This window comes from Protopterus annectens, chromosome 1.part0 (assembly GCF_019279795.1).
Source record: "Protopterus annectens isolate FY-2018-M chromosome 1.part0, PAN1.0, whole genome shotgun sequence".
NCBI classification, from domain to species: domain Eukaryota; kingdom Metazoa; phylum Chordata; order Ceratodontiformes; family Protopteridae; genus Protopterus; species Protopterus annectens.
The window spans coordinates 773,016,523-773,041,151 of NC_056725.1; the positions used below are offsets into that span (position 1 = coordinate 773,016,523).

Here is a 24,629-nt window from a genome sequence, read left to right on the forward strand (position 1 = left end):
TCTGGGCGCAGTAGATAAGCCAAAGGGCAATGCTGAGAATTGATAATGCTCTGAACCTGCAAGAAATCTGAGGTGTCTTCTGCAACTTTGTCTGATAGGGACATGCAGGTATGCCTCCTTGAGGTCTAGAGTTACCAGCCAGGACCCCTTGCCCAGCATGGGAAGGAGTTGCTGTAAGGTCAGCATTTTGAATTTTGGCACAATGAGGTAAGTATTTAGTGCGGACAAGTCCAGAATAGGCCTCCATTGCTTTTCTTTTCTTGGGACAAGGAATAGTCTGGAATAAAATCCTTGGCCTTGTTCTATGAGAGGAACCTTTTCTATTGCTTTCATTTGCAGCAGGTTGGAAATTTGCTTGAAAGCCTCTGTCCTTTGATTCGGTGGCAGATTTGGCATGCCTTGCCTTTTTGGTAATGTATGAAAATGGAATCTGTATCCTTTGTCTATTATTTGCAGTATCCATTTGTCCCTTGCAATAATGTGCCAATTTTCTGAGAATAAAGATAGCTTTCCGCCCAAAGGTGCTTCCAACTGAGCCCTGGTTGCCGGGGTCAGATTCAAGTCATTGAGTTTGTCCTTGTGCAGCAGGTGTAGGTCCTGCACTACCTCTTTGGTTAGGAGGCTGCCATTGATGTCCTCTGTAGGAGCCTCTAGCTTGCCCTCTACCTCTGGCACGCCTATTTTTGCCTCTTTGAAATCTGTCTGTGTCTGGAAAGGACCAATTCTTAGAAGGCCAATTTCTGCTGAATCTTGGTGGTTGGACCAGGAGAAAATCTTTGACTGTCTGTACTGACTTAGCCTTTTCCTCAAATTTCTTTAAGACCTCTTGAGCCATGGAACCAAATAACTTTTGTTTTTCCAGGGGTGCATCCAGAAGCTTTGCTTTAACATGATCTGACAGGGTTTGTTCCTTCAGCCAAGCATGTCTACGTATGACTGCACCTGTCATTGCTGACCTACATGAAGCTTCCAATGCATCATAACCACACTGTAAAAAATGGTTGCTAACCTGCTGGGAGTTATGCACCAGATCCTGAAGTGCCTTGCAATCTAGGGGTTCAGGTGAGGTTAGTTTTTTATGCAATTCATCTAACAGATATTCTTGATACTGTATCATATGGAATTGACAATTCAATGCTCTCATAGAAAGAGTGGAAGAAGTGTACACTTTTTTACCCCATCTCTCTAAGGCCCTGGATTCCCTTTCAGAAGGAAGTGGGTTCTTAGTAGTGGAGGTTGCAACCCCTTTAGGCTCCTGGGAAATAGTTTTTGGGTCAGCTAAGTGGCCCTTGTAAAGGAATAGATGTGTGTCCGGGACCCTGTAGTACCTATCGGGTTTGACAGGAGCCAGAGGGAGGGAGTCTGGGGAAATACTAGACTCGGAGTACACATCCTCTATGACATTTAAAACAGGAGGAATAGCCAAAGGTCTATGCTGAGGCAAATGCAAAAAAGTCCTTAACCTCTTCCTGGAATCAGAGAATTCCTGGCCCTGCCATTTAAAATGCTCTCTCATGGAGTGAAGGGTCTCCCCAAAAGACAACTCTTCAGGGGGGGGGGGGGCGAGGGAATAGATTCCTCTGCATCAGAATCCTCGTAGGCCAGAAAGGCCTCCTCCTGGTAATCTGAAAGGGCAGAGACATCTGAGGCCTCATCAGAGGACTGGGGATCTGTCTGCTCAACCCTGGGCCTTTTGCCTGGAGGAGGTTGAGTGCCCCTGTCTGGGTGTGGCTGAGAGCCCCTGATTAAGGAGATAAGGTCCTCAGCTAAGCTTAAAATTTGTGAACCTGTAGAAGATCCCTGAGGAAAAGCCTTGGGAGGGAGAGATTTTGGCTGTTTAGCAGCTTTAGCACGAGTAAAAGCCTTAATGGACATGGATACAGGAGGCCTGGCTGCCCCACGTGCTGGGGTAGTTTTGTCCACAGAAATGGTGTCGGAAATCTCCGGAGCACCGGTTTCAGAAGGTAATTCTAGGACCGACCCAGTGGAAGCCTCCGGAACCGAAGGTACCGGCTGTGCGGTGTCGTCGGTCGGAATAGGTAGAGATTCAGTTTCAGCAGAGACCGAGACACTAGCGGTAGGCCTGGGCGTGGAGTCGGCCGGAACTGCGGACCGCGTGTGTCAGTCCTTCTCCTTACGGTTTTTGGGTAAATGAGCTGTCGGAAGCTCCGACGGCATTTTATAACAGTAAATATGCCCAAAATATTCCTCTGCAAACTCTGCCCGACGCCTAAGAGTGCGTCTATTGAAGGAAGCACAGGCTGTACAGGCCGAGACGTCGTGGTCTGGACCTAGGCAAGGTAAGCAGTAAGAGTGGAAATCCTTATGAGGTATTTGTTTCCCACATTTTAAACAATTATTAACTTTAACCGTTTGATCTGACATCGGCTGAGGCAAGAAAGAGTCCCCAATGGGGTACTTAGCTTTTTTGAAGACTTCGGTAGCTGAAATCACAGGAGCTGGCCGACCGGCACTTGCGAACTGCTTCTGCTTTGGGCACCGCGTGGCAAGAAAGACTGAGGAAGATGGCGTCGGCTGGCGCTTTTATACCCCAGGCGCTCTGACGTCGGGGAAAAGGGCGACATCAGCCGACGCCGGACCCAGACTTTGGAATCCAGCCGACCGAAGGGCTGCCTGAGGCAGGACAACCCATATGTAAGGGCTGCAGATGCATCCTTGAAGGACATCTGTTGCAGAAAAGAGGAAAATCCCAGGATGCAAAAAACTTCCTTACCAGCCTCAGTAAGAAACTGAGATCCCTCATAAAATCCTCCAAAGCTAGTTACGAAAATAAAATTGTCAAAGATTCCAAAGACAACCACAAGGCATTCTATAACTATGTCAAGAATCTAAATGGCAATGCTCAGATCTGCTCTGAGCTAAAACAGAATGGCATTAAATATACTGATCCCAAAGATATTGCCAATATCCTGGCAGATTGATTCAGTGCCAACTTCACCCCCCTCTCACCCCCCTAAATGGCCCATCTCGATATCGGAAGATTGCCAAATTCCGGTAATAACAGCCACACAGGTAAAAAACGCACTCTCCAAAGTTAAGAATACAGCATCCATGGGACCAGATGACATCCCGGGCTGTGTACTACATAAACTACAATATGAACTGGCACCTCACCTAAGTGTCATGTTTAATCATAGCCTGACCTCAGGTTTCATGCCCACTGAGTGGCACAGAGCTACAGTTATCCCACTCCACAAGGAGGGATCCACCTTGGATCCCAGAAACTACTGTCCCATCAGTCTGACAAGCCTTATCTGCAAGGCCATGGAGCGTATTTATCATGGAACTTATAAACAAAGACATTGGCAACCTTCAAACACTGGACCTCACCCAGTTTGGGTTCATGAAGGGCCGATCTTGTCTCCTGAACCTGACTGACTTCTTTGAATCAGTCTCCAGAGCCATGGACAAGGGTAAGGTGGTCCACACAGCCTATCTAGACCTTGCCAAGGCCTTTGACACCACCCCCTACTCTGGAATCATAGATAAACTTACTAAGCTGGGCATTATTCCCTACATCACCCAATGGGTTGCTAACTGGCTTACTGATAGAACCCGCACTGTAAAAGTAGCCGACTCCAAATCCAGCTCCAGACAAGTGACAAGTGGAGTACCTCAGGGTTCAGTCCTGGGACCGCTCTTGTTTGACATCTACTTCTCTGAAGTACAGGCCAACACTAAGGGACTCTGGATAACAAAGTTCGCAGATGACTGCAAACTGGGAGCCATTATTGAATCCCCAAATGACGTGGATATTCTACAAAAGGGCCTTACAGAAACAGATGCTTGGTGCCAGAGCCATGGCCTCAAGCTCAATGCCAAGAAATGTATAGTTATCCCCCTTTGGGAAAAAACAAGTATCCGTGAATTACCATATAGGTGGCAGTACACTAAACACCGAAAGTGTGATAAGAGACTTAGGGACACAGGTGGACAGTGGTCTCACCTTCGATAACCACATCACCACAACAGTCAGGAAATCCTTCTATGTGGCACACCTCATCACTAAGGGCGTTTCATCCAGAAAAAAGGAGGTCATTGTCCCACTGTACTCATCCCTCATTAGACCCATTATAGAATGCAACGCCCCGTTTGGTATGTACCTCTCAAGACATCTGCAACAACTGGAAAGGCCGCAGAAATACCTCATTAAAAGAATCACAGGCCTAAAGCAGATGCCCTACTCTGACCGCCTTAAAAAACTCCAGCTATACTCTGTCGCATATCATCTACTCAGAGGCGATCTTTGCTTAACATACAAGGCCATGTCAAACCCAGAGCTGTTGGACATGCTACACTTAAAGAAATCCCAATCCCTCAGAGCCACATGCTCCAGGGATCTAAACCTTGTCATCACAATAAACAAAACATGCTGGAGGGATAGGTTCCTGACCCAGAGACTCCCCAGACTCTGAAACAGATTGCCCATACATGTCAAGCAGAGTGCCTCTTTGGTCCTCTTCAAAAGGAACCTTGACGATTGGATGGGAGAAAGGAAATTCACCCCGGGGATCACGTCAGTCACCCTGCTAGACAGGGGTCCAAGGAAGTAAATAGTGTGGGAAGAAATAGCCTGGGAATTGTTATGGCTAAACTTGTATAAGCCCTAGGGCTGATAGCTTAGTACCAACCTATGAACCTATATCCTTCCAAAACTGACAAAGATAGGCACTTGCTGTATACATTGTTTTTCTGAGTGTGAAGGATAGCGAAAAAATTATGACTCACTTGCTACTGAAATACACAGCAACACCCCCAACAATTGCACATACATACATACACATAAGCCAAATAAATTGTAGTTTCACACTGACTTCAGCAAATATACAACACTGTGTTAACCTGCCCCGTCACACTAGATCAAGAAAGTACAGTTGGGTGCACTTACCATAGATGTAGATGTTCGAGTGTATTCACTGTTGCAGTCATCACATTTGGGTTATCTGCTTGCAAGTAGCCCTCAGTCAGCCTGATGATCAAAGTCTTGGGTCCTGCGTCGGTTGCTGTCTCATCTTCCATGACGTCAGGTCGTCAGGGGTATAAAGCATGCAGCCGACGCCATTACATCAGTTTTTCTTGCCCCAGATGTCAGGTGCCCCTAAAATGGGAAGCAATTATATACAAGGTTACACCTCCAACAAAAAGCAAATACACCAGAAAGCTTTAAGCATAGTAAGAAAGAATAGAGGTATAGTCAATAGAAGTCAGGGGGCTGGAGGGAGGGTAACCAGGACTGCAACAGTGAATACACTCGAACATCTACATTTATGCTAAGTGCACACAACTGTACTATGTTCTTCGTATTTCACTGTTGCAGTCATCACATTTGGGTAGATTCCCAAAGCTAAGGACGGGAGGAGGCAATTAGATAGCATTAGGACCAGCTATAAAGCCCTGCAAGACTGCAGTGGCAAAGCTAGCTCTGGATTTAGAGAAAATTGGCAAGTGGTAATGCTTGGTGAAGGTATGAACAGAACTCCAGGTAGCAGCTTCTAGGATGTCCCTGGTAGGGACACCTCTGAGAAAGGCTGTAGAGGTAGATGCAGCCCTGGTGGAAGGAGGTCTTATCCCCTGTGGGGTAGGTTTTCCATGGTGCTTATGGCAGAAATTAATGCAATGGCCTATCCACTTAGAAATGGTTTGCTTTGAAATGGCCTTCCCCTCTGCCCCTGCAACAAATGCCACCAGCAACTGTTCAGATTTCCCGAGAGGCTTAGTCCTGTCCAAGTAAAATCTAAGTTGTCTACTCTCCAGCCGACACAAGCATCCTCCAAAAGGGCCTCATAGAAACAGACAACTGGTGCCAGAGCCATGGCCTCAAGCTAAACGCCTAAAAGGGTATAGTCATCCCCTTTGGCAAAAACAAAGTGCCCACAAATTACCACATAGGTGGTAATCCATTAAGTACAGAAGAAGTAATTAGGGACCTGGGGACCCAAGTTGATAGCAATCTCTCATTTGACAACCACGGGGCCAAAGTGGTTAGAAAAACATTTTATATAGCTCACCTAATCATGAAGGGATTCACATCTAGATCAGGGGAGGTCATCGTGCCTCTTTACTCATCCCTCATCAGGCCCATAATTGAGTACAATGCCCCTTTTGGGATGTACCTTACCAGACACCTGCAGCAACTGGAAAGACCCCAAAAGTACCTCACCAAGAGGATCAAAGGGCTCAAACAGATGCCATATGCTGCCCGGTTAAAGAAACTCCAGCTCTACTCAGTGGCATACCGCCTGCTCAGAGGCGATCTGTGCCCGACGATAAAGCCATGTCCAACCCGAATTAATGGACATGCTGCACCTCAGAAAATCCAAATCCCATCGAGCCACGCGCTCGAGAGACTTGAACCTCAGCACTGAAATAAATAGGACATGCTGGAGGGACAGATTCATAACTCAGAGGCTCCCTTCACTCTGGAATAAAATCACAGTCCAGGTTAGGCAGAGTCCCTCATTGACTCTCTTCAAGAGGAATCTTGATGAGTGGATGGGAGATCGTAGGTTTACCCCGGGTATCACTTCTGTGTCACTGTTAGACAGAGGCACAGTATACTAATCTCGAAAAAGGGCATAGCAAAATTAATTTAAAATGGGTGGCGAAAGCCAAACACACTCTGGCTAGGCTTATAAATGCCCTAGGGCAGATAGCCTAGTATGAACCTATGATCTTATGAACATCCAAGGAGTGCAGTATTCGTTCCCCTTTGTTCTGTGGATTAGAAACAGTTGGCAAATGAATGGACTGATTAAGGGCCACACTGGATACCACCTTGGGCATAAATGAAGGGTTGGTCCTGAGGGACACCCTGTCCGCATGAAAGATGATGAAAGGCTCCACTGCCATGAGGGCCTGCAATTCAGACACCCTTCTTGCTGAAGTGATGGCTAGAAGGAAGGCTGTTTTCCAAGAAAGGAATTTCAACTCTGCATTTGCAGCTAACTCAAAGGGAGGCAGAGTGAGCTTTTCCACTACAAAGTTAAGGTCCCAGGCTGGAGTAGGGGCTCTCCTGGGTGGTCTTAGGTTTTTGGCCCCTCTGAGGAATTGCCAAAGCAGTGGATAAGAAATGAGGGGTGGCTCTGTATTATAATGTGCTGAAATGGCTGAGGCATGAATTTTGATGGAAGAAAAGAAAAGAAAAGGCCCTTGTGAAGCATCTCAGTTAAACACTGAAGAATATGAGGTAAATTGGGCACTGTTGTGGCCATCCCCTGAGTTTGGCTGCAGGAACAGAATCTTTTCCATTTTTCAGCACAGGATTTTCTAGTACTAGGCCTCCTTGCCTTCAGAATACATCCATCACTTGCTTACTGAGGGATGGTAATGGAGAGATCATGTAATTAGCTAGGATGCAAGGTTCAGGGGTTTGATGCTGTGGGTGCAGAATCTGGCCCTCCTGCTGTGGCAGCAGGGCAGGGGTCTGAGGCAGGTGCCATCCAGCAGTGACACACTGCGCAAGAGGGGGGTACCAGTGTTGGTGTGGACAGTCTGGTGCAATCAGTATTGTCCATGGTTTGTCCTGTTTGATCTTTAGTAGCACTTTGGAGAGGAGAGGCAGAGGAGGAAAGGCATAAACTGATAGGTTTTTCCAGGTGAAGGACAGGGCATCCACTTTCTAAGCTTGTCTGTGGGGGAGTCCTTGTGCAGAATTTGTTCAACTGGTAGTTCAGAGGGGAGACAAACAGGTGTATCTCTGGGCTCCCCCATTTGTTTCTCAACACGTTGAATATACTTGGTTCCAGTTTCAACTCGTGTGGGTCCATGAGATTTCTGCTTAGGTCATCTGCCAGTGTATTTAGCTTGCCTGGCAGGAACTGAGCTTGTAGCTGCACTTGGTAGCTCAAGGCTGTGTTCCACACAGCCATGGCTAGTCTGCAGAGAGGGTACAAGTGGGTTCTCCCCTGCTTGTTTATGTACCACATAACCGTGTTTCTGTCCATCTTTACCAATAATTGTCCTGGAAGAATATGGTCCTTGAAGGCTGTCAGAGCATTCTGTACAAGTCTTTTTGATATATATGCAGGTGCATTTGACTCTGGTTCCATTTGCCCTGAATGCACTGCCCTGCCAGGTGAGCTCCCCATGCATAGTCTAATGTGTCTGTTGTTAGGGTTTGGGCGGCAGGGGGTAGACTGAATGTCAGTCCCTTGTTTTGGTGGCAGGCCTCTGCCCACCAAAGGAACTCTATCTTTAGACAAGGTATGATATGAATCATTGACTCTAGGTCCTGAGAATGTTGACACCATAAGCTTTTTAGATACCATTGTAGCTTCCTCATATGCAGTCTTGCGTATGGAATTAATAGAATGCAAGAGGCCATGAACCCCAGGGCTTCCAGTATTTTCCTTGCAGATAGCTGGGTCTTTGTGGCCAGTAGTTTGAAGTCAGCTGTCAAATGAACTTGTTTCTCTGGTGTGAGGTAGGCCATTTGGGAAGTTGTATTCATTCATTGTTGGCAGGGTACTAGATGTGATTTATTTTCATTTATGGTGTACCCCAGAGAAGTTAGTAATTTCCTCACAAATGCCAGATAATTCAAAAGTATGTGCTTGTTTTCTGCCTGAATTAGACAATTGTCCAGGTATGGGTATATTTGAATATTTCTTTGCCTGCAAAATGCAATGACTGGAGGTAGGCACTTAGGGAATACCCTGGGCGCAGTAGATAAACCAAAGGGCAGTGCAGAGAACTGATAGTGCATGTAGCCTGCTCTGAAGTGTAGGTATCTTCTGCAGGATTCCTTTATTGGGATGTGCGGGGAGGTTTCCTTTAAATCTAGTGTTGCCAACCAGGCATTTTTGCCTAGCATGGGAAGCAGCTAATGCAGAGTTAGCATTCTGAATTTTGGGATTTCCAAAAAAGTGTTTAGGATAGACAGGTCCAGGATAGGACACCAGGAATTATCTTTTCTGGGTACCAGGAAAAGTCTTGAATAGAAGCCTTGTCCCCATTCTTCTTCTGGGACAGGCTGAATAGCCCTGATGCTTAGAAGAAAGAGAACTTGTTTTTGAGCCTCTGCCCACTGATTTGGGGGTAGGTCTGGCCAACCGTTTGGGGTTGGTAAGGAGTGGAAATGGAATGTGTATCTTTGGGAAACTATATTTAAAACCCATTTGTCTTGGGTAATGAGTTCCCAGTTTTTTGCATGCAGGGTGATCTTTCCCCCTAAAGGAACAGTCAGTTTAGCAGGGGTTGGAAAGTTTAAAGTTAAGTCATTGTGACAGTTTACCATAGGGGGCTGTCTTACTACTCCCAGCTTTGGAAGTGGGAGCCCCCCCCCCCCCCCCCCCCACACTGCTTAGGCCTGTGAGTACCTTGGGACTGAAATCTGGGTGTTCTGCTGGTTCTGGGTTTGGACTGAGAAGGCCAGGAAAGGACCAGTTCTTAGAAGGCCAATGCGTACTAAATCTGGGAGGCTGTATTTGCAGGAAATCTTTAACAGTTTGCATAGATTTAGCTTTTTCCTCCATCTTTTTAAGTACTACTACTCCATTGTTGCCAAAAAGGCAATCTTGGTTTAAGGGAGCATCCAGTAATTTAGCTTTAACTTGATCTGGCAAAGATTGCTCCTTAAGCCAAGCATGCCTTCTAAGTACAGACCCAGTGACAGCAGCCCTGCAAGATGCCTCTAATGAATCAAAACCACATTGCAAAGTATGCTTTCCAACCTGCTCAGCAGAATGCATTAAATCTTGTAATTCCTTATTTTCAGCACAGTCAGGAAATATAATTTTCTATTTAAGCAGTCCAATAATATGCTGCTACTTTAACATATGAAAAGTACAGTTTTGTACCTACCATAAATGTAGATGTTTGAGTGTATATACTGCTGCAGTCATCACCCTTTGGTTATCCTGCCGTCAGGTGGTCCCGCAGTCAGCCGAATCCCAAAGTCTTGGTCCTGCGTCGGTTGTCGTCGCTTCTTCCCTGACGTCAGTGTGACAGGGGGATAAAAGGGGCAGCCGACGCCATTTTCTTCAGTTTTTCTTGCCCCAGATGCCAGATGCCCCCAACTAGGAAGGCAATACAAATAACTATGCAAAAATACCTTAGAAGATAAACAATAGTACTAGCTGTTAGCAAATACACCATATAGACATGCATCCAATAGACTGATGTACATGGAGTTATAACCAACACCCTGGTATGTAGACGGGATGGTGCGAGGGTAACCTAGACTGCAGCAGTATATACACTTGAACATCTACATTTGTGGTAGGTACAAAACTGTACTATGTTCATCGTGTTATACTGCTGCAGTCATCACACTTGGGTTGAATCCCAAAGCTATGGATGGGTGGCTGGTACTAAACTGGGTTAGGTGAAGCTAGGATGCCCTGAAGAACTGCAGTGGCAAAACCAGCTCTGTTTTTTGAGTATAATGGAAGGTGGTAGTGCTTGATAAAGGTGTGCACTGAACTCCAAGTAGCTGTCTCCAGAATGTCCTTGGTTGGAACCCCCCTGAGAAAGGCTGCTGAGGTTGCTGTAGCCCTGGTAGAATGGGACCCAATATTAACAGGCACTACTTTCCCATGGTGCGAGTAGCAAAAGCAGATACAATGTGCTATCCATTTGGAGATGGTCTGTTTTGAAATAGCCTTTCCTTGTGAACCTGCAGCATAGGATACAAAGAGTTGGTCAGTTTTTCTGAAGGTCTTTGTCTTATCCAAATAGTAACGTAGCTGTATGTGAATGTCCAAAGAGTGAAGGCGTCTTTCTCCTTTATTCTGAGGGTTTGGATAAAAGGTGGGTAAATGAATGGTCTGATTCAAAGCCACACTCGATACTACCTTTAGCATAAAGGTAGGGTTAGTTCATAAAGAGACTCTGTCCTGATGGAAAATGATGAAAGGTTTCACTGCCATAAGTGCCTGTAGTTCTGAGACCCTGCGTGCTGAGGTGATAGCCAGCAACAGAGCTGTTTTCAATGACAAGTATTGTAGTTCTGCTGAGAAGGCTGGTTCGAAAGGAGGCAGTGTTAATCTTTCTAAGACTAAGTTGAGGTCCCAAGCTGGCGTTGGGGGTTTTCTGAGGGATCTTATATTCTTAGCCCCTCTGAGAAACTGCCTTAGTAAAGGGTGTGAGAATATGGGAGGATCCGTATTATACTGAGCTGAAATGGCTGAAGCATGGATCTTAATGGATGAGAAAGAAAGGCCTTTGTATAGCATCTCAGTTAAGTATTGCAGTATTTGAGGAATGTTTGGTATCCAAGGATTTTGGCCTTTAGCCTGGTTCCATGCACAAAATCTTTTCCATTTGTCTGAGTATGTTTTTCTGGTGCTGGGCCTCCTAGCCTCCAAAATGACATTCAGGATGTCCTTTGAGAGAAGTGTTGATTGATAATTCAAGGTATTCTCCATGCAGCTAAATTTAAAGTCCTGAGCTGACTGTGAAAGATCTGAGAGTTTTGCTGAGTCAACAGAAGTGGGAACTGAGGTAAGATCCATGGAGGGCTGTGAGTCAAAGTCCTTAGTAATGGGTACCAGTGCTGACGTGGCCAGTCCGGAGCAATGAGGATCATTTGTGGTCTCTCTGATCTGACTTTCAGTGATACCTTGGTCAAGAGAGGTAGTGGTGGGAAGGCAGACTGTCAATGCTGTTCAACTGAATGATAGGGCGTCCACTTTCTAGGCTAGGGAATGATAAGTCTTTGTGCAAAATTTCTGTAGTTGGCAATTGTTGGGGGAGGCAAATAGATCTATGTCTGGGTGTCCCCACCTTTGAGTTATCATTGAAAATACTTGTGGGTGCAGTCTCCACTCGTGAGGATCTGTCAAATTTCTGCTTAATTCGTCTGCCAATATGTTTTCCTTTCCTGGCAGGAATTGTGCTTGCAGTTGTACTTGGTAAGTCAATGCTGTCTTCCACAAGGTCATTGCCTGTCTGCATAAAGGGTAGGAGTGTGTTCCTCCCTGCTTGTTTATGTACCACATAACTGTGGTGTTGTCTGTCCTTATTAGTAGTTGCCCTGGATGCAAGGCTGTCAGTGCATTTTGCACAGCTAGCATCTCCTTTTGGTTGATGTGTAGATGCATTTGTTTTGCAGACCATTTGCCCTGTATGCACTGTCCTGCCATGTGTGCTCCCCAGGCGTAGTCTGAAGAATCTGTTGTCATAGTTTTGTTTGCTGGAGGTAAGACAAAAGGAAGACCCTTGTTTATTTGACATGCTTGAGCCCACCATTGGAACTCTTTTTGAAGGCACTGAATGAGAGGTATACTTGTTTCGAGGCTGTGCCTGTGTTGAGTCCATACACTTTTCAGGTACCATTGTAATTTCCTCATATGCAGCTTTGCATGTGGAATTAGTTGAATGCAGGATGCCATGAATCCCAATGCCTGCAGGATTTTCCTTGCAGTGAGCTGGGTAAAAGTTGCCATCTTTTTGAAGTATTGAGTCAGTTGTTTTTGTTTGTCTGACGTGAGATAAGCCATCTGGGCCGTTGTATTTAAGCCGGCACCCAGGAATATTATGTGTTGTGAGGGTATTAACTTTGACTTCTTTTTGTTTACTGTGTACCCTAGGCAACTTAGCAGCTTTGTTACAAATGCCAGATGCTGTAATAGAATGGCCTTGCTGTCCGCTTGGATCAGGCAGTCATCCAGATATGGATAAATTTGTATTCCTCGTTGTCTGCTGTATGCAATTACTGATGCCAGGCATTTCGTAAATACTCTGGGTGCAGTAGATAAGCCAAAGGGCAATGCAGAGAACTGAAAATGCGTTGTACCTGCCAAAAATCTGAGGTATCTTCTGCAATCTTGTCTGATAGGGACATGCAGGTATGCCTCTGAGGTCCAACATTACCAGCAAAGACTCCTTGCCCAGCATGGGAAGAAGCTGCTGTAGTGTGAGCATTTTGAATTTGGGTACCCTCCAGGTATGTGTTTAGAATTGAGAGGTCTAAAATGGGTCTCCAGGCTTTGTCCTTTCTTGGTACTAGAAATAGCCTTGAGTAAAAACCTTGACCTTGCTCCTTTGTAGGTACCTTTTGAATTGCTTTCATATCCATGAGAGCTGAAATTTGCATGTGTACCTCTGCCCATTGGTTTGGAGGCAGATTTGGCATGCCTCTCATCTGTGGTAAAGTGTGAAAATGAAATCTGTAGCCTCGGGTAATAATATCCAGAACCCATTTGTTATGATGCACCAATTTTGTGGAAATAGAGCCAGTTTTCCTCCCAAAGGTGCTGCCAGGGCAATTTTGCTTGGCAGGTGAAGAGGGAAGTCATTGTGTTTGTTTCCTGAAGGGTTGAGATCTTTCGTCTCCACCTCTGAGTTGTTGTATGCCATTGTCTAGGCCTGAAAGAACCTTGTGGCTGGCCTCTGCCCCTTGGGCGTCTGTACCTACCCCTTTGGGGTCTGTCTGATGCAGGAAAGGACCAGTTTTTTGCTGGCCAGTTTCTGCTGAAATGAGGAGGTTGTACCTGTAAAAAATCTTTAACTGTCTGCATAGATTTTGCCTTTTCTTCCATTTTCTTTAAAACTTCCTCTGCTTTGACACCAAATAACACATCTTTCTGCAATGGAGCATCCAATAACTTTGCTTTGACATGTTCTGGTAAGGCTTGCTCTTTTAGCCAAGCATGTCTACGTATTACAGATCCTGTGACAGCTGCTCTACATGAGGTTTCCAATGAATCAAAACCACACTGTAAGGTATGTTTTCCCACCTGTTCTGCTGCATGCAGCAAATCCTGCATCTCTTTGAAATCAGTCTGAGGGATCATTTTCTGCTTTAACTGTGTAATCAAGTACTGCTGGTATTTTAGCATGTGGAATTGGCAGTTTAAGGCCCTCATGGCCAAAGTGGCAGACGTATACACTTTCTTCCCCCATCTTTCTAATGCTCTGGAATCTCTTTCAGAAGGTAGTGGATTCTTAGCAGTAGTGGACTTAACCCCTTTGGGACCCTGGGAAATGGTTTTGGGGTCTGCAACAGGGCTTTTATATAGAAACTTATGAGAATCAGGAACTCTGTAGTATCTGTCTGGTTTAGCTGGTGCAGGAGATAAGGAAACTGGGTTTAGACTAGATTTGGTGTAAACATCATCCAAAATGTCTAAAACTGGAGGAATTGCAAGGGGTCTATGCTGTGGAAGAAGAAGAAACTCACGGAGTCTTTTCTTAGAGTCAGAGTAATCTTGGCCTTCCCAGTGGAAGTGTTCCCTCATGGTGTGCAAGGTTTCCCCAAAAGAGTAGTCTTCAGGGGGGGAGACAGAGGGAATGGACTCTTCAGCATCTGAGTCTTCATAAGGAGGGAAGGAATAATCCTGGTCCTCAGAGTTAGCTGAGGAAATGGATGCTTGGTCAGAGGAAGGATAATCTTCCTCCAGCCTAGGCCTTTTGTCAGGAGGGGGTTGTGAACCCCTGATAAGGGTAATTAAATCCTCAGCCATCTTAAGCATCTGGTTTTTAGGCATAGGGGCCTGCGGGGGGGGGGGGGGTCTGTGGACCCAGTTTCCTAACTTTTAAGGGGGCTTTAAGTTTAGCATAAGACTTAATAGAGATAGTTGTCTGTTTGAAGACACCTTTAGAAACCGAAGGCCTGTCCAAAATCTCCGGATCACCGTCAGGGTTGGCGTCCGAGGGGTGAGATGGAACCGGCTCCTGAGGCTCAGCTGATTCGGTCTGGGAGGCCGTCAGAATTTCTAAATCGGCGGTAGTCAGGGGCTGCGTAGGCGCCTCGCTGAAAACCGGAGAACCGGCGGCAGGCCTTGCTGAGGCCTCGGTATCTGGTCTTGGTTGCCTGTCCTTATCCTTGCGTTTTTTAATCACTGCTGATGTCGGTTGCTCCGACATGCTATAGTTAAATTTTCTGCCAAAATAATGTCGGGCGAAATCTGCCCGACCCTTGATTGTACGTTTGTTGAACCTAGCACAAAACCGACAACCAGAGACGTCGTGGTCTGGGCCTAGGCAAGGAATACAATAAGAATGAAAATCCTTATGAGGTATTTGCTTCCCACAAGAAATGCAATTATTAACTTTGTCTGACATCGGTCTGAGGCAAGAAAAGTTTCCCCAACGGGGTACTTAGCTTTAGAGAAGACTTCGGGCTGAAATTAGATTCAAAAATCTCAGGAGCTAGCCGACCGGCACTTGCGAACTGCTTCTGCTTCGGGCACCGTGCGGCAAGAAAGACTGAAGAAAATGGCGTCGGCTGCCTCTTTTATCCCCCTGTCGCACTGACGTCAGGGAAGAAGCGACAACAACCGACGCAGGAACAAGACTTTGGGATTCGGCCGACTGCGGGACCGCCTGACGGCAGGATAACCCAAGTGTGATGACTGCAGCATGATGAACATCAGGCAGTTTAAGGCCCTAATGGCCAACGTAGCAGAAGTGTATACCTTCTTACCCAATCTATCCAGGGCCCTGGAATCTCTATCAGAGGCGGTAGGGTTTTTGGCAGTAGTAGCCTTAATGCCTTTGGGTCCCTGTGAAATGGTCTCAGGATCTGCAGTAGGATTCTTAAAGAGGGACTTGTGAGAGTCAGGTACCCTGTAATACCAGTCAGGTTTTCTGGGAGCCAGAGGTAAACAGAAGCCAGGCTAGATTCCGAAAAGGCATCATCTACAATGTCCAGTACAGGAGGGATGGCTAAAGGCCTGTGTTGAGGTAGCAGTAGGAATTCCCTAAGCCTCTTTTTGGAGTCAGAGTAATCCTGGCTTTCCCAGCGGAAATGCTCCCTAAGAGTATGCAAGGTTTCACCAAAAGAGAATTCCTCTGGAGGGGAAGCAGAGGAAATGGAGTCCACTGCATCAGAATCCTCATAGGTAGATAAGGGCAACTCCTGGTCATCAGAGAAAACAGAAATTTCAGAATCCTGATCAGAAGAATCAGAAGGAAAATCAGTCCTAGGTCTCTTAGAGGGGTGGCTTCCCCTGATTAGAGTAATAAGGTCTTCAGCCATTCTTATCATTTATTTTTTAGGAATAGGGGCCTGACCATGCGGGTCTGACAGTCGTTTTTTTAGGCATGGATCGAGTTTTAGGCCTTGAAAAAGAAGATGGCGTCAGTTTAATATGCAAGTCAGTAGGCCTGAATACACCCTCAGAAGCCAGTGCCTGCACAGCAGCTCTGGACCCATCCAATGTAGAGACATCCACAGGTTCCACAGTTGAAGAAGCATCTCGCGGCATACTGGACTTCAAATGGATCTCAGTAGCAGTCTGCAAATCTGAAGTAGCAGGTATCAGGGGCTGCGAAAGCGCCTCACTGAGTACCGGCAAACTGGTGACTAGCTTAGGAGAAGCGTCATCGGCAGCTTTGGACCTATGCGGACTGTCTTTATCTTTGCATTTTTTCGGAATGCTGGTAGTCGAGTGGCTTACCGAAGCCATTTCTGGATAATTGAACAGAGTACCAAAATACTTAGATGTGAAAATGAACCGACGAATAGTTCACGGTTTGAATAAGGCACAAAACCGCCAGCGAGGTACGTCGTGGTCTGGGCCTAGGCAAGGAATGCAGTACGAATGAAAACCTTTATGAGGTATTTCCTTTCCACAAGAAATACAATTGTTAACTTTTACTGACTTGGGTTTAGAGCAAGAAAAAGGATCCCCAACTGGGTACTTAGCTTAGTTGAAGACTTCGGATATGAAACTCGAAAATGAAAATTTCAGGAGTCGGCCAACCGGCACTTGCGAACTGCGTCTGCTTCTGCTTCGGGCACCGCACAGCAAGAAAGATTGATGTAATGGCATCAGCTACATGCTTTACACCCCTGATGACCTGACGTCATGGAAGATGAGACAGCAACCGACGCAGAACCCAAGACTTCAGGCCGATTGAGGGCTACCTGCAAGCAGATAACCCAAATGTGATGACTGCAACAGTGAAACACAAAGAACATCTGTTTTAAAAGTTAGGAAATAACAGGGGTAGATCATTTTTATCCACAGCCAGCCAGTCAGTCTTCATATGCATCAATTACAGCCACTTTACTGACTCTGCACACCTCAGATGTCCGATTATGATTTAAGGAGTCATGCATTCCATCCTTCTTTACCCACATTTACATTAGTCTTGTGAAGCCAGATTAATGACTGTTAAACTTGATCATGGCAGCAGAGTCAGTCATTTTCATTCACAAACAACCCTCTTTGTATCTTAGTGAGGACTGCCACTTCAGATCTCTGGTTGTGGTTAAATTAAATTAATTAGCAATAACAGTAATGTATTCCTAGTTTGTTTCACAAGTGACCAATAATTTTTTTTTTTATATATATAAAAGTTCATACATTTGAGGAACAAGGATATGACAATATAATAAAAAACAGTAGCACCAAGGAATTTGAAACTGCAGCTGTTCATCCAGATGGACTCTGAAGGCTGTTATCGAGTTGCTCTGCATTCGCTCCAGGAACAGTTTATTCCACAGGCATGGAAAGTTTCGTGTAATGTACTTCTCCCACTTGGTAGCATTTAAGGAGATTTAAATTATACAAATACAAGCAAACAAACTTGCTCTTTATCCTGTGAACTGAAGGAACACATTTCCTGAAAAGGAGCTCTTTCATGTCCTTGATGACAAAGCAGAGAAAATTGTGCACAGCAGAGAGGAAAGACGGTTCTCTTTGCTGGTGTACATCCATGTTATTAAGTTCCTCAATTTTTCCATCAATAAGTGAAAGTTATGTACTTGTCATAAAAATAGATCTGGATAAGTAACAGTAGTACACAGTCCTGAGATTATCTTCCTGGGTGGTGTCCATGACAGCATATCTGTGATTACTGTAGCTCCAAAACAGAGCTTGGACGTAGCTGTTGAACAAATATCATCCAGGGCTGCACTGTGGAAAAAGGTCTGAGGGATACTAACTTCTCTCACAGAACGTGCTTTAGGCTCAGAAAGCACAGACTTGTTACGTTTTTCATAAAAAAGTGATACAATCTACAAATCACTTGGCTAGAGCAACCAGACGCTTTACAGCCAAATGATTTTTAAGAAAAGGATAAAAACTAAAGTCTTTCCTGATGGACTTTATCCTGTTCACATAGAATCAGAGTTGTTTGTGAATATCCAAGCAGTACAAATACTCTTCTCTACTGGAATAATTAGTAAAACATACACAAAGATGAACAGATCAGTTAAGGTTAGATTCAGCGGCCATCTCAGGTTATGAAAAATAGGTTTGGTATGCGGGGAGATACTACCTTTTTGGAAGACCAAGTAGGAAGGTCATACAGTCACTACCTGCAATTCTGAAGTACTACTGATCAATATGACTTCTGTGAGAAGAATTCTCTAGGCTAGATATATTAACTCTGCTGTAGAAACTGGTTCAGATGGAGAACAGCAAGCTTTTTGAGGAAAAATAAAGATCACACAGATGAAAAGTATCTCGGGGGGGGGGGGGTCTAACAAGGAAGGTACCCTTCAGAAAAGTCTTACACACTTTCAAAGAAGCTACAGACAGACAGACTTGAGCTGTGATGAAAATTAGAATTAGCAAGTAGACATACTAAAGTAGAGTAATACTTTTGTTACATATACTGTGTGTGGAGTCTGCATGTCCTCCCCACGGTCGAGTGACGTTAAAGACATGCAGGTAGGTGCGAGCGTGAATGGATGTGCCTTCTTTGGAGGTTGGGCAACGGGAGGGCAACTCGGCACCGTAAAAATCCACTGCCAAACATGAGCAGATCGGAGTTCCGCTGTGGCAATCCCTAACCGGGAAAAGCCGAAAGTCTTTATAAAAAATCTAAGACAAGCATAATCCAACGCAACTAGTATAATAGCAGTAAAATGATCTAGACCCTAAGAGGAAACCCACAAGGAAAACAGAGTTAAACTGCATTCGTACGTTTTCCTAGCACTGGACATTTGTGCAGATGTGATCATTTAGATTACCCTAGGGGGTCAAGCAGGAATTTTAGCTATCACTGGAAATGGAACAATCAGGCAGCTAGATAGACAGAATGGAATCAAATGGAAAGACTTCTCCAGCAGAAGAGGGCTCTGTGAAGGGAAATCAGAATTGTTGAGTTCAGCATAGGCCTATGAGAAATATTTTGGACTTGTGCTGTTTCACTCTGAATGAATGAATGCTGAAATCAGAAAAAAATGGGGGAATAATGTAAAACAGTCCTGGAAGCCACTTTTGGATAACAGCACCATAATAATTTTCTCCAAGAGGAGGGATCAAGGAGACATTACTGCACTTACTGCAGCAAGCCTTCCCTCAGTGATGGGAGCAGATTCTCTGCTACTGAAGGCCTTACTGAACACTTACAGCATCAAAATGTAATAACTAAAACTGTTCCCATAGATGGCACCCACAAGAATGTTACCTGCAATTAGAAAGCGGTTGATTAACACAGCTCTTTCCTAAACCTTAACTGCTTACTGACAAAGGGGGTAGTTGTGAGTTCCACCCTTGCTTGTGGACATGCACAAAACTACTGCCATGGCTACTGGGCCTTGGAGTAGTAATGGCAAGAATGGGTGTCCTCATCGTCAGATGTTTTATTTGCAATCTGGCCTCTGACTGTGACCAGAAAATCTGCCCTTGACACTATCTCCCATCCTACACCAGTGTTGTCCAGGCTAACACCCAAATAAGAGCGCAGTGAACAAAACGTTGGTTATCTACAGTCAGGTTTGGGGTGTACAACCAAATTTTCCCAATTATCGATGCCTATGGACTAGAACTGGTTTGGTATATGGCTGTGCCATAGGGCTTCTAGAAGCTGCCCATGTCCATAAGTGTCACAGACAACAAGCCAGGGGTGAATTTGCAATTTCCCATCCACTGGTCCAATTTGCATTTGAATACGCTTAGGAAAGAGCTCTCTGTTTCACACAAGTGGGAAGTATGTTCCACAGAAGGGGTAATCTCTGAGACACAAACAGAATAAGTAGGAGGGACAAATATGTCACAGACAAGGTTTAGAGTGATCCCTAGTTTTGGTAATTCTACTGCTGTTTGTTTTGTGAATGTATAGCAGAGCCATCAGGATTGGATTGGAGAATGCCCTGTTGGTTAGGCACAGATCACCTCATTCTTGGGAGACACACATTTGTCAATTATCAGTTTCCAACTTTCAGCAAACAAAGCTGAATGAACTACTAATCCTGGTGGGGAGTCCTAAGGACTTGGGTGGGAGCTTAAAGGGGGAGGGCGATGCTGGACACAGACAAAACTGCTCCCAACTGGTGCCTTGTCCCTGATGGCTCATAGGCTTCCCTTTCTGACTTCCTTGACACTTTTCTGTCTTCCTTCCCAGTCACATGCTTCTCTTTGGTTTGGTTATGATGGACAGGCTAGTGCCTGGAGAGGTAATTCTTTGACATACTTAGATATGTGTTGGTGGAATATCTGATAAGCCATTTCCGCCATCTTACCCTTCTCTTCCAGTGTCTTAAACATCTCCTGACAGAGGGATGTGAAGTTCAACTCCTGAATCCTGTTGTGCAGCAAGAAGCACTTGCACATACCCTGGCAGGGTTTGAATCTCCGTCTAGATATGAAGTCCTGGCCTTGTAGCAAAAACTCTAATGCTGCATCTACATCATCAGTACTGCATTACTCAGCATGTCTGCAGGTTTGGGTAAGCTGGATAAGTTTTATCCTCACAGCTGTGTCAGAAATCTCTCATTGCATATCCGCCAAACAGCAGAAGACTTCATCCTCGCATTTAATCATATGGGTTTGACATTAAGGTCCTGAAGGCCAGGTTGATGATTATGTGTAAGCTTTCCTCTCCATGTGGTCTAAGACTCTGCCCTCCCATTTGCAGAATCCTATAACATCACTGTTGGATCTACTACTAGATCCCTTTGCAAACAGTTAATAAACTGGATCCTATAAAAGTAGTAAAGCTTCCTGGAAGCAGGAGCTAGGGAGTCTATTTCCAGTGATACCCTGTTAAATGCATCCTCAAAGGCATGAATACCAGCAGGAAATATTAATGGCTTTGAGGTTTCCAAGCTCAAAAGCTCTTAAGCCTCTCATGTGAAGTAGGCACTCATTACAGACAGTCTCTCTCAAAAATAACATATCATTTAGTGATGAAGAAGACATGATATCTTCATTGTGCAAGTCTCAGCCAAATTAGAAAGGCAACTAAAGCCTACACATCAGCACTTCCTCTACTTTCAGAATTTAAGGAATTAGACAATCTCTTAGGAGCCAGCTTCCTCATTTGAAGATGGGCTACTCCAGAGCTGGATGGCTGAACTGGGCTGGCCTGAAATAGTCCTGAGCTAGCTTCTTTCATAGGAAGCCTGGGTGGGAGGACTCATTCTGCTTATAGCTACTGGATGATGGCCAGCAATGTAAGAAGTGGGCACCCACAATTGACGACTGGATCCCACGTGTGATGGAAGGCACCACCTCAGGCACTGTGACTCAAACCCAAGAGTCATCCTTGACCACAAACATGACATGGATAACTAAATTTTTTTATGGTCACAAAATGGGAGTCAAAGTAACAAGCATGGGGGATAAGTGCCTGATCTGACTGAATCTAAAATAATTCTGGCCCAATTAAGGCATTCTTGCAACTGAAAAGATGGAATCCTCCAGAAAGGTATTAGTGGCCTCAGCAATAATAAGAATTAGAGATGGGAGCTGTGCAGGCAACTCCACTGAGACAATATCCTTAGGCTACTGGAACCAGCTAGGACAGTTACACCACTACTGGCCTCTTGATTACCCTTCTCACACTGGACGGTCTTCTCCATACATTGGAAGGCATCTGGTATGATGGCATGGTGTGCAACTGCAGTATATGCTGATAACTTGTTGCCATCTTCACACTGGCTTCTTGTTAAAAAAAATAAAGAAAACACAACAGGACACATTATGAGCCAGTTCCAGGCAAAAAACACACACACATACTGGGAATTAAAGTTGTAAGAAATCTGGCAATTATATATGCATATGTTCCCTTTCTGCAGGATGGACATGCCACTGATGGCCTGATGACATCTTTGATCACCAAACTGACTGTATCAATCAATGTACTCAAAAACAGCAGCACAACAATAATGCAGAAAATGAAAATTCCACCTTTCTAGTGAAAAAAAAAACAGCAATTCACTCAACAAAAAATAACACACTACTGAACAAATGGGACAACTTTAGGTCTTTAATGTCCGCATAAGCTCCAGCTCCAGCCATGTGTAGCAGCTGGGGGGATCCATCAGGTGAAACAATACATCAGCTTTCTAAAACAATAGATAACTTGGATCTTTCGCCTTCATTTCCTCATCAAAGCTTTTGGGAGATGGTATAACAAAAAAAAAAATCAAATTGACAATGAAATAATATTTTGCAATGCACACATACTTGGTCTACTTGGTGTTGAACTCACAGACAGGGATAAAAGTATGCCCTAAAAATCTGTGCCAGAAATCTGAAAGGTAATTATCTGGTGGTCATGTAGCACGGCACAGTGACACATGGATTAGGATGAAGTACAGTGGGGTCCAAAGGTCAACACCCCTCCTGTCCTGAATCCTTCAAATCTATACCATCCCTTTCAACTAACAGTGAAAAAAACTAGTCATATCTGGAAATGCCTGATAAACATCCTGAAAAAGCCTATAGACCCACAGCCAACCGTAGCATCAGAAGATTACTTTAGAAAAACAGAGCCAAATTTGTATATGTGCCAAACCAGAAAAAGGACTAAAACATGGATGATTAACATTATTAGCATCTGCCATGCACATTTGTTTAAGGAAGTCCCTAGCAGAATCTTCTGGGAAGTCCCCTAAAATCTCCTTAACTTATTTACCACAAAACAATAATAATGAGAACCACAGAGTTTACCATCACTTGACCAAATACCACAACTGTTAAAGCTTTGCTGCTCTAAGCACATATCCCACTAGATACACTGATAAGAGACAAACTAAAATGCTGGAGCACTTCACCGTCTCAGGCTGCTTCTCTGGTAACAGAAAATGACATTCTGGCTTACAGACAATGATGCCAGTTGAAGGGTACAGAACATTCTTTTAGTCAATCCTGTAGAAACCAAAGAAACAGTATCAGGTTGGTGCAAGCCAGTGGCTTAACATTATACACCATTGACTGCAGTGACATAGCTTTGTGCTGTCTGAGGAAGTCCTTACACTACTCATATGTACATAAGCATGTTTTAGAAAATGAAGTACAATACAGTACAGAACAATACTGACACATTCCACAGTTTTATAACACTGGAGATTACATGCCCCCCCCCCCCCCGATCTGTGTATGGTGTCTTCACATGGGATTAAGGAGAACCGTATGACTCTAGTATTCCCAGTAAATGAATTGCTCAAACAGGGGATGTACATTAAAGAAAACCAACTACACTAAATGACACTGAGTCCACTTCTAAAAAGAGGCCAGTCACAAGTGGAGTCCTTCAGGGATCAGTCCTTGGACCGCTCCTTTTTGGCATTTACGTCTCTGAAGTCAAGGCCAATGTCAATGGTCTCTGGCTGACTAAATTTGCAGATGATTGCAAATTAGGAGCTGTGACCGAGTCCCACAATGACAAAATGTTCTCCAGGAAGGGCTGACAGACAAATAACTGGTGTCAGAGCCATGAACTAAAACTAAATGCCAAGAAATGCATAATACTATCCTTCAGGAAGTCATTCACCCCTGGTAACTACCATATTAACAACACACCCCTTAGAGTTGACCCAGAAGTCAGGGACACAGACAGTAATCTAGCCCTTGACCATCACGAGTCTACAGTAGTAATGAAATAATTCTATGTTGCACAACTTATAAACAAAGGTATGGCATCTAGGTCCAAGGAAGTCATTGTTCTACTGTATTCGCCATTCATCAGACCTATCATTGAGTACAATGCCCCTTTGGTATGTACCTAACCAGGCATATCCAACAAATGGAACGTCAACAGAAGTTCCTCACTAAAAGGATACAAGGGATAAATAAAATGTCCTATGAAGATAGTCTCAAGGCCCTATCCCTGTATTCTGTCTCTTACAGTCTTTTGAGGGGAGATCTATGCCTGGCATACAGGGCACGGTCAGACCCCACTCTGATGGACCTCCTTTGGAATTACCCATTGTAAAAAGACTTAAAAACCTTGCCTATGATATAAACAGGACCTGTTGGAGAGACAGGTATGTATCCCAGAGACTATCCCATCTCTGGAACAGGCTCCCCCATCTATGTGAAGCAGAGTTCCTCCCTAACCCAATTCTAAGAATAAGTTGGACAACTGGATGGGAAACAGGAAATTCATCCCCGTTTTAGCTCTTATGTCTCTAACAGACACAGGCAAACTGTAAATGGCTCATCTCCCAGGCCCCTGTTTGCAAACGTTTCATCTCCCAGGCCCCCGCTTACACTTATCAAGAGTACCAGAACTTGTAAGAGATTTGAGATGCATGGCTAGGCTTGAAAAGGCCCTTGTGGTCAATAGCTTAGTAAACACCTATGAACAGACTTAGAATTGTGAACTATACTTGCAGTAAGTCCTACAGACACAACACAGCAGCTTGAGCTTCCCATACAAGGTGGGTGGAACAAACAGTGCATATATTCCAGGTGTCCTTTTGTTTACAGATAAATTATGTCCTGCAAAGAATGCTTTGTAGTGGGTGGAATATCAGGACA

General features: G+C 44.7%; 1 protein-coding gene across 1 annotated transcript in view; it reads right to left on the minus strand.

The window, feature by feature from the left end:
- Nucleotides 1-24,629, minus strand: part of TIMM50 (translocase of inner mitochondrial membrane 50) — a 1,096,571-nt gene that overhangs the window by 68,582 nt on the left and 1,003,360 nt on the right. The gene's annotated exons all lie outside the window — the stretch shown is intronic.